We start from the raw sequence: 8,264 nt of genomic DNA on the forward strand, positions 1-8,264 counted from the left end.
AGTGTTTACTCTTAAAAATTTTAATCCTCTATGTTCCTATTTTTTAGAGGTACCGAAAAAATTAAAATTTTATATTTTGAGACCAAAATTTTAATTTAAATACAATACCCAATCTAAGTCTCATAATTTTATTTCCATTTCAGAAAACAAACACAGTCTAATAAACTTCTAGCATATATAGTGAATCGTAGACTATAATAATTAGGTGAGTAATTAGAGTTAAACCTTAAAATGGTCCCTAAGATTAGCATCGTGCACTAAAATTATTCTTGAGATTCCAATTGCGCCCTAAGATTGACAAAAGTGCACTATGTTAGTTCCTGACTAATTTTCCATTAACAACGTGCTGATTTGGCTTGATGATGTTGACTATTAGAGACATGTGTCACTCTATAGTTTAGCTACGTATAATGGTATGATGATGTGTTGACCAGTGACACGTAATATGCTGATGTGAACAAGTGTGCCACGTATTACAATGATATTTGGTCACGTGTCGAGTTGTGCCACGTGTTACAATAATATTCATCTAGTATCATCTGCTATGTTATATCATCGTAGATATACTAAATTAGTCCTTCACTTTACATTAAATGATTCATTTTAGTCATTGAAATTGAATATCATGCACCAAACTAGTTCCTTCACAATTTTTTTTTCATTTTCTTAAATATTCAAAATTCTCAATATCTTTGGATGTACTAATTTCAATTCTATTTTTTCACGTATCATTTAAATACAAGTATTTTTATAAATTTTTTTAAGATTTTAGTTTTAATTATATATTTTTTCTATAATAATTTAACATTAATAAATTTTGTAATATAGAAATATGTTATTATTAAGGGTAAAGTATACTTTTTGTCCCTAAAGTTTAATAAAAGTTTCAAAAATATCCATAAGATTTATTTTGTTTCAATTTTGTCCCAAAAGTTTTCGATTTGCATCAAATATACCCTCGACGGCTAAATTTTCAAAAAATTTAAGACCAATCTAACAATAATGCATGAAAATTATGCTTGATTTGCTTGTATTGAGGGTTGTTTTTATGAAATTGTTATTGAATTGGTCTTAAATTTTTTGAAAAATTTGCCGTCAGGGATATATTTAATGCAAATCGAAAACTTTTGGGACAAAATTGAAACAAAATAAAACTTAGGGGTATTTTTGAAACTTTTGTAAAACTTCAGGGATAAAAAATATATTTTACCCTATTATTAAAAAAAGAATTATATGATTGATTAGACACATTTTTTCATCCAAAAATATGTGTTTTTAAATCAAGAATCAAAATACACATTTTTTTTTTTCGATTCTTATGAAATACACATTTTTTGTTGTGTGTAAATGGGTTAGACTGAAGACACTTTAAGTATCCTCACTTCCATCTACGATCTCTTTCGTCTATCCTAGACGAAAGATGTCGAAGATGGTAGTGAAGGTGCCTGAAATGCCTTCATGTCAACTTCAAGATGGTGGTTAGGGCGGTACCTGCAAGAGAAAAAATATTTTATAAAAGCACTTGTATTTAATCAATATGTGAAAAAATAGAATTAAAATTAATGCATTAAAACATGTTGAGAATTTTAAATTTATAAAAAAAAAAAACTAGTGAAAGGACAAATTTGATGCATGACATTCAATTTAGAGTCTAAAATAAATCACATAATATAAAGTAAGAGATTAGTTTAATGCATCTACAATGATAACATAGTAGATGACACATGAACGAATATTGTTGCAATATATGGCATAAAGTGACACGTGATCAATTAGCATTATGATACATGGCATAATTGTCTATATCAGCATGTTACGTCTCACTAATCAATACAATATCATACCATTACACGTTGTCAAACTATAAAGTGACATATATCACTAATAGTCCATATCATCAAACCATATTATCTTACCGTTATCAAAAAATAGGTCAAGTTTAATATAATATATTTTTATTAATCTTAAAAACGTAATTGACATAATTAAAATTTTAAGAACGATTTTAAAGTTTAACTTAAGTAATTATCATTACTTAAAAATATGAATTACGAGGTAAAGAAAATGTAATTAAGTCCAAAAGTAAAATTATTCAAGTTTAAAGATATAGTTAATAGAAAATGATACGATGAGAAATTATGCTATCTAGTAGCAACTTATTAAAGTTACAATTAATAAGAAGTTTGAATTTTGTTATCAATAATGTATCAAACAAAAAGTATAAAGATACATCGTGTATATTATTAATTCTTGATAATATATCATTATCTTACTATATATCATTCTCCAATTACTTTCAATTCCCGAGACCTCTGCTATTGCATAATTAAACCTTTTAAACTCAATAACAGGCCGGCTATTAATTTGTTGTTTCATTAGCTTAAGGTATTTTAACTAGTGATGAAAGAAAAAAATGGTATACAATATCAAATATAGAATATAAAGTGAGCCTCTTGTAGCTAACTATACACACTAGAAAAACGATATTTGCATTATTTTTGTATATAATTTTTTATAGTATAAAATATAATTTTTTTTTATCTTCTCTCACTTTTTATTATGAGTTATTTTTATTAATAAATGTTAAAAAATCATTAGAGAATTATTAGAATTTTAGATCAGTTAGTATCGTTTATATTTATATAGCATATCTGTATATTAATTGTAGGATTTTATACTTTTATTACTTTAATTCTTCTGGCACCCATATATACCCCTTGTACATTGTACTTTAGATCAGGCTAAATAATACACAAAACACTTTCTTTAGATTGTTCTCTTGTTTCTAACATGGTATCAGAGCCATAGTATCCTCCTTGAAGAGGATAGGTTGTTTCCCTTGCAGTGAATCACCGTACTTTTTGTATTTTTTCCTATGCCATTCTTCTTTCTCTTTTGTCACTCCTTTGATGCTTTTTCACCTCACCAACTAGCCTATTTTTTCTGTCTTTTTTTTCGAGTTGAATGATCAAACACCATTGTCATCCGCTGCTTACCTATTCTCATGAAGAAATCATATAGTTTTCGCTCTCTTTCGGCAGTTTCATCTTCGTTTTCTCGTGGCAGTTCCGTCTGCATTCTCTCGTGGCAGTTCCATATACGTTCTCTCGTGGCAGTTCCGTTTGTGTTCTCTCGTTGCAGTTCTGTCTGTGTTTTCTCGTGGAAGTTCCATCTGTATTTCGTTTGTGTTTTCTTATGGCAGTTCCGTTTGTGTTTCTTTCTGGCAGTTCTGTCTGCACTTCCTTCAGACAGCGGCAGTTCCGTCTGTGCTTCCTTCAGACAAGCAGCAGTTTCGTCTGTGCTTCCTTCAGACAAGCGGCAGTTCTGTCTGCGTTTCCTTCAGACTAGCGGCAGTTCCATCTGCACTTCCTTTAGACAAGCGGCAATTCCATCTGTGCTTTCTTCCGGAAGTTCCGTCTACACCCGTTTTATCAGTTTATGCAGTTTTTTTCTCTTTATTTCGTTGTTTTAAATAAGTTTCAAACTCAAGTTGTCACTTGAGTTTGAAGGGGATGTTAGAATATAATTAGGATCAATTAGTATTATTTTGTATATCTAAATATTTATTATAGAAGATTACGTCTTTATTATTACAATTCTCTTAGCTTCTATAAATACCCTTTTATATTGTATCATTCCAGACAACTTGAATACATTCAATAATACACAAATCCTTTCTCTAATTTAGTCTCTTGTTTCTTAAGAGCTTAGGTTATTTTTTTTCAGAAACAATTGGTTTCTAGCTCTGTTATTTTGTCTCCTCCAGCAGTACTTTGTCCTCCCTTTTCGAGTCTCTCCCGATGCTTTGGTTCGTCACCGCCGTCACCCTCGCCTTCTCTTTGTTGCAAGCTTTCCAACGCCACCAAATTCATCGCCGGAAACCGTCTCACGCGCCTCCACGTGCCGCCGGAAGTCCCTGTCATCATCAGCTTCTTCTCCTTTCCAGATTAATTCCACACCGTTGGATTGGGCCCTTGATCAACGGCCCAGATGCTCCCACGTGTCGCACCCACGCTTCTCCTCGCTCAACCCGCGACCGCTTCTGCACCGACCCACCAGACCCGCGCACGAACCCGACCTGGACAGTTGGTTGATCCGCGCACCTTGTCAGTGCTGACGTGTTTGCTGATGTGTTCTTCGCCTCTAATCACGCTGCGCCATGTGCCCTCTCCTACTGACGTGGCAGTTGACGTGGCAGCTCGTGGGACCCTCCCTAAGATTTTTTGGTGAGCTCTTTCCGATTTTGCCCTCTGTTTTCTCATTTTCGGCTCCCAAGTTGTAGTTTTTCTCTCCTCTCCGTTATCTTTGTATCTGCTATTATGGAAAAGTCAGCTATTTTTGCTACCACACACAAAAATGATAAATTCTGTCGAAATTATAACCGTATTGGGCACCTCTTCTCCGTCTGTCCCTCTGTTGAATGTCGCACATCCCACCAGAAAGGTCATATTAGCTACCATTGTTCACAACTGTTTTGCCATTATTGCAAGCTCTCGGGACATTTGATTACTACCTGTCCTACTCACCCACCACGTACTGAGCTTGCTTCTGCTGTTGATGCTACTCTTGAATCTACCACCTCTGCTCCTCTCAACCCGTCTCCTGTCTCTCTATTTGATATTGCATCTCTTCTTCAGCGTCTTCTCTCCCTTTCTGGTAATACCCCTGCTGCGCTTTCGACTCATCTAGGTAATTCTAAATGGTATTTTGACTCGGGATGCTTTAATCACATGTCTCCATTGCGTAATCTCTTCTCGTCTCTGTCTACCACTACAAATGGACCTTCTGTCAATATTGCTAATGGTTCCCTCTTGCATGCAACACACAAGGGTTCTATCTCCCAGTCGACTCTTAATCTTCCTAATACTTATTTTATTCCCAACTTAAACTTTAATCTTATTTCTGTTGGTCAACTTGTTGATGTGGGTTTTGACGTCACTTTTTCTATCTCTGGTTGTCGTGTACAGGATCATCGGATAGGACAAGTCATCGGGACTGGACGTAAGGTTGGAAGGTTGTTTGAAGTCGAGAATCTTCATATTCCTCCTGTACCAAATCTCTGTGCTACTTCTTCTCTATCTACCCTTCACTTATGGCATCAACGTCTTGCCCACATCTCCTTAGGAAAATTGCGTCCTCTTGTGTCTCAAGGTGTTTTTGGGTCATGTTCCTAATGAATCTTTTGATTGCATTTCTTGTCAAACTGCCAAACAACCTGCTTTATCTTTTCACAATAATTTCTCTCTTGCTTGCTCTCCTTTTGATCTCATTCACTCTGATGTTTGGGGTCCCGCTCCCACCGCTTCTATGGGAGGAACTCGATACTTTGTTGTTTTCATTGATGATTATTCACGTTTTACTTGAGTTTATTTGATGACTAATCACCATGAATTACCTCAGATTTATCTTAACTTTGCCACTATGATTAAAACTCAGTTTTCTAAGGTCATTAAGGTTTTTTGCCGTGATAATGCTATGGAATAACGTGATTCCAAACTCTTAACCTTTCTTGTATAATAGGGTACCTTGTCTGAGTTTTCTTGCCCTGATACGTCTCAACAAAATGGCCAAGCTGAACGCAAACACCGTCACATTCTTGACTCTGTTCGTGCAATGCTTCTTTCTTCTTCGTGTCCAGAGCGTACTTGGGGTGAAGCTGTTCTTACTGCTAATCATGTTATCAATAGAATCCCTTCTTTTGTTCTTGGTAATGTTACTCCCTTTGAGCGTCTTTATTATACCTCCCCAAATTATAGTTCTCTTCGAGTTTTTGGTTGTGTTTGTTTTGTTCTTCTTCAGCCTCATGAACATAGTAAACTTGAACTTCGGGCTCGTATGTGTTGTTTCCTTGGTTATGGCACTGAACACAAGGGTTATCATTGTTGGGATCCTTTCTCTAAACGTATTCGTATATCTCGTCATGTTGTCTTCTGGGAGCATCACATGTTTTCTTGGTTCTCCTCCTTTGAGTCTATTCCTCCTACTCAGTCACATTTTTTCACTAACCCCAATGTTGATCTTTTTCCTAGTGATGATTCAACAAGTTCTATCTCGAGTCACCCTCAACAGCCTCCTGTTCTTCTGCCTTCTCCATCTCCCGATGATTCCGAACCGGACGACGCTCCTACTCCTACCGTCATGCCTCCTCCTTCCACTCGCTGTTCCAGGGTGAGAAATCCACCTCCTCATCTTCTTGATTATCATTTTTTTCTACTATTCTTCATCAACATGAACCTAAGTCATTCAGAGAAGCCTCGACAAATCCAAATTGGCAACAAGCAATGGAGGAGGAAATACAGGCACTTGAAAAAGCACACACTTGGGACTTGGTTGATTCTCCTTCTAATCAAGAAGTTATGGGAAGCAAATGGGTATACAAGATCAAGACTCGCTCTAATGGTTCTATTGACCGTTATAAGACACGATTGGTTGCTCAGGGTTGTACACAAGAGTATGGTATTGACTATGAAGATACTTTTGCTCCTGTTGCTCGTCTCACGTCTGTTCGAGCTCTTCTTGCCATTGCTGCGGTCAAAAAATGGTCTCTCAGTCAGATTGATGTGAAGAATGCATTTCTTAATGGAGATTTAAAACAGAAGGTCTATATGAAACCCCCTCCGGGTTATCCTTGTCTTTCTGGAAAAGTTTGTCTCATTCGCAAGGCACTCTATGGGCTTAAGCAAGCTCCTCGTGAATGGTTTGACAAGTTCAGCACTACCATATGCAGTCTTGGTTTCACTTGCAGTCCTCATGAGAATTCTCTCTTTATTCGTAAAAGTGAACGTGGAGTTGTTCTTCTACTTTTGTATGTTGATGACATGATCATTACTGGAGATGATGCTGATGGTATCTCTGATCTCAAGGCGTCCCTTCAGCGTACTTTTGAGATGAAAGATCTTGGTTCTCTCAGCTATTTTCTTGGTCTAGAAGTCATATCCACTGATGATGGCATTTATCTCTCTCAAGCTAAATATGCTTCAGATCTTCTTGCTCGAGCCGGAATTACAGATAGTCGCACTGAGTCTACTCCTCTTGAGCCTAATGTTCGATTTACTCCTATGGATGGCACTGTTTTGGATAATCCTACTCTCTATCGACAGCTAGTTGGAGGCCTTGTTTACTTAACTGTCACCCGACTAGACATCACCTATAATGTTCATGTACTTAGCCAGTTCTTGTTAGCTCCTCATACTACTCACTATGCGGCAGTTCTTCGCATTCTTCGCTACATCAAAGGCACTCTATTTCATGGCCTTTATTTTTCTGCCCATTCCTCTTTGTCCCTTCAGGCATACTCCGATGCTGATTGGGCTGGTGATCCCACTGATCGTGGTTCTACTACTGGTTACTGTTTGTTTCTTGGTGACGCTCTCATTTTTTGGCGTGTTAAGAAGCAAACGTTCACTGCTTGATCCAGCACTGAAGCTGAGTACCGTGCCCTTGCTAACACCACTGCTAAGGTTATCTTGATTCGTTGGCTTCTCGAAGATTTGGGTGCTCCTCAGTCCTATTGATGTTTTTTGTGACAACCACAGTGCTATTCAGATTGCCCATAATGCTGTCTTTCATGAACGCACCAAACACATTGAGATTGATTGTCACTTTGTTCGGCAACGTATCCTTATTGATGCTGTTCGTCTCATTGCTATTGGAACACTGGATCAGACTGCTGATATCTTCATGAAAGCTCATCACCCGACTCGTTTCCAGACTTTGTTATCCAAACTCAAAATGGTTTCCTTAGCTCCCACTTGAGTTTGAGGGGGGATGTTAGAGAATCATTAGAGAATTATTAGAATCATTTTAGATCAGTTAGTATCGTTTATATTTATATAGCATATCTGTATATTAATTGTAGGATTCTATGCTTTTATTACTTTGATTCTTCTGGCACCTATATATACCCCTTGTACATTGTACTTTAGATCAGACTAAATAATACACAAAACACTTTCTTTAGATTGTTCTCTTGTTTCTAACAATAAAAATAAAAAATATACACAAAACAATACATATAACATTCCTTCTTAATGATACTCTACCATCCTCTAATAAGCCAAATATGAGTTTGCTTACCCCATGCATACAATCTCCATGGACACGAGACTAATCCCTAATATTCTTAGTAGTATTATACTCTAGTTTTTTTACTTAATTAAACTAAAAAAATAATTGATAATATCTTTTTCTAATGAAATATTATTTACACACATATATGTATAGGTGAATTCTATTATATCCTTTGTAAAGTAACATATAACTTA

The 8,264-nt window shown here is 36.1% G+C and overlaps 1 long non-coding RNA gene across 1 annotated transcript in view; it reads left to right on the forward strand.

Moving 5' to 3' along the window:
* LOC110267557 overlaps nucleotides 4,523-8,264 on the forward strand; it is an 8,871-nt gene continuing 5,129 nt past the window's right edge. Inside the window, exon 1 of the long non-coding RNA XR_002355308.1 lies at nucleotides 4,523-4,533. This is a non-coding gene — a long non-coding RNA (uncharacterized LOC110267557). The remainder of the gene's footprint in view (nucleotides 4,534-8,264) is intronic.

This window comes from Arachis ipaensis, chromosome B10 (genome assembly GCF_000816755.2).
Source record: "Arachis ipaensis cultivar K30076 chromosome B10, Araip1.1, whole genome shotgun sequence".
NCBI lineage: Eukaryota > Viridiplantae > Streptophyta > Magnoliopsida > Fabales > Fabaceae > Arachis > Arachis ipaensis.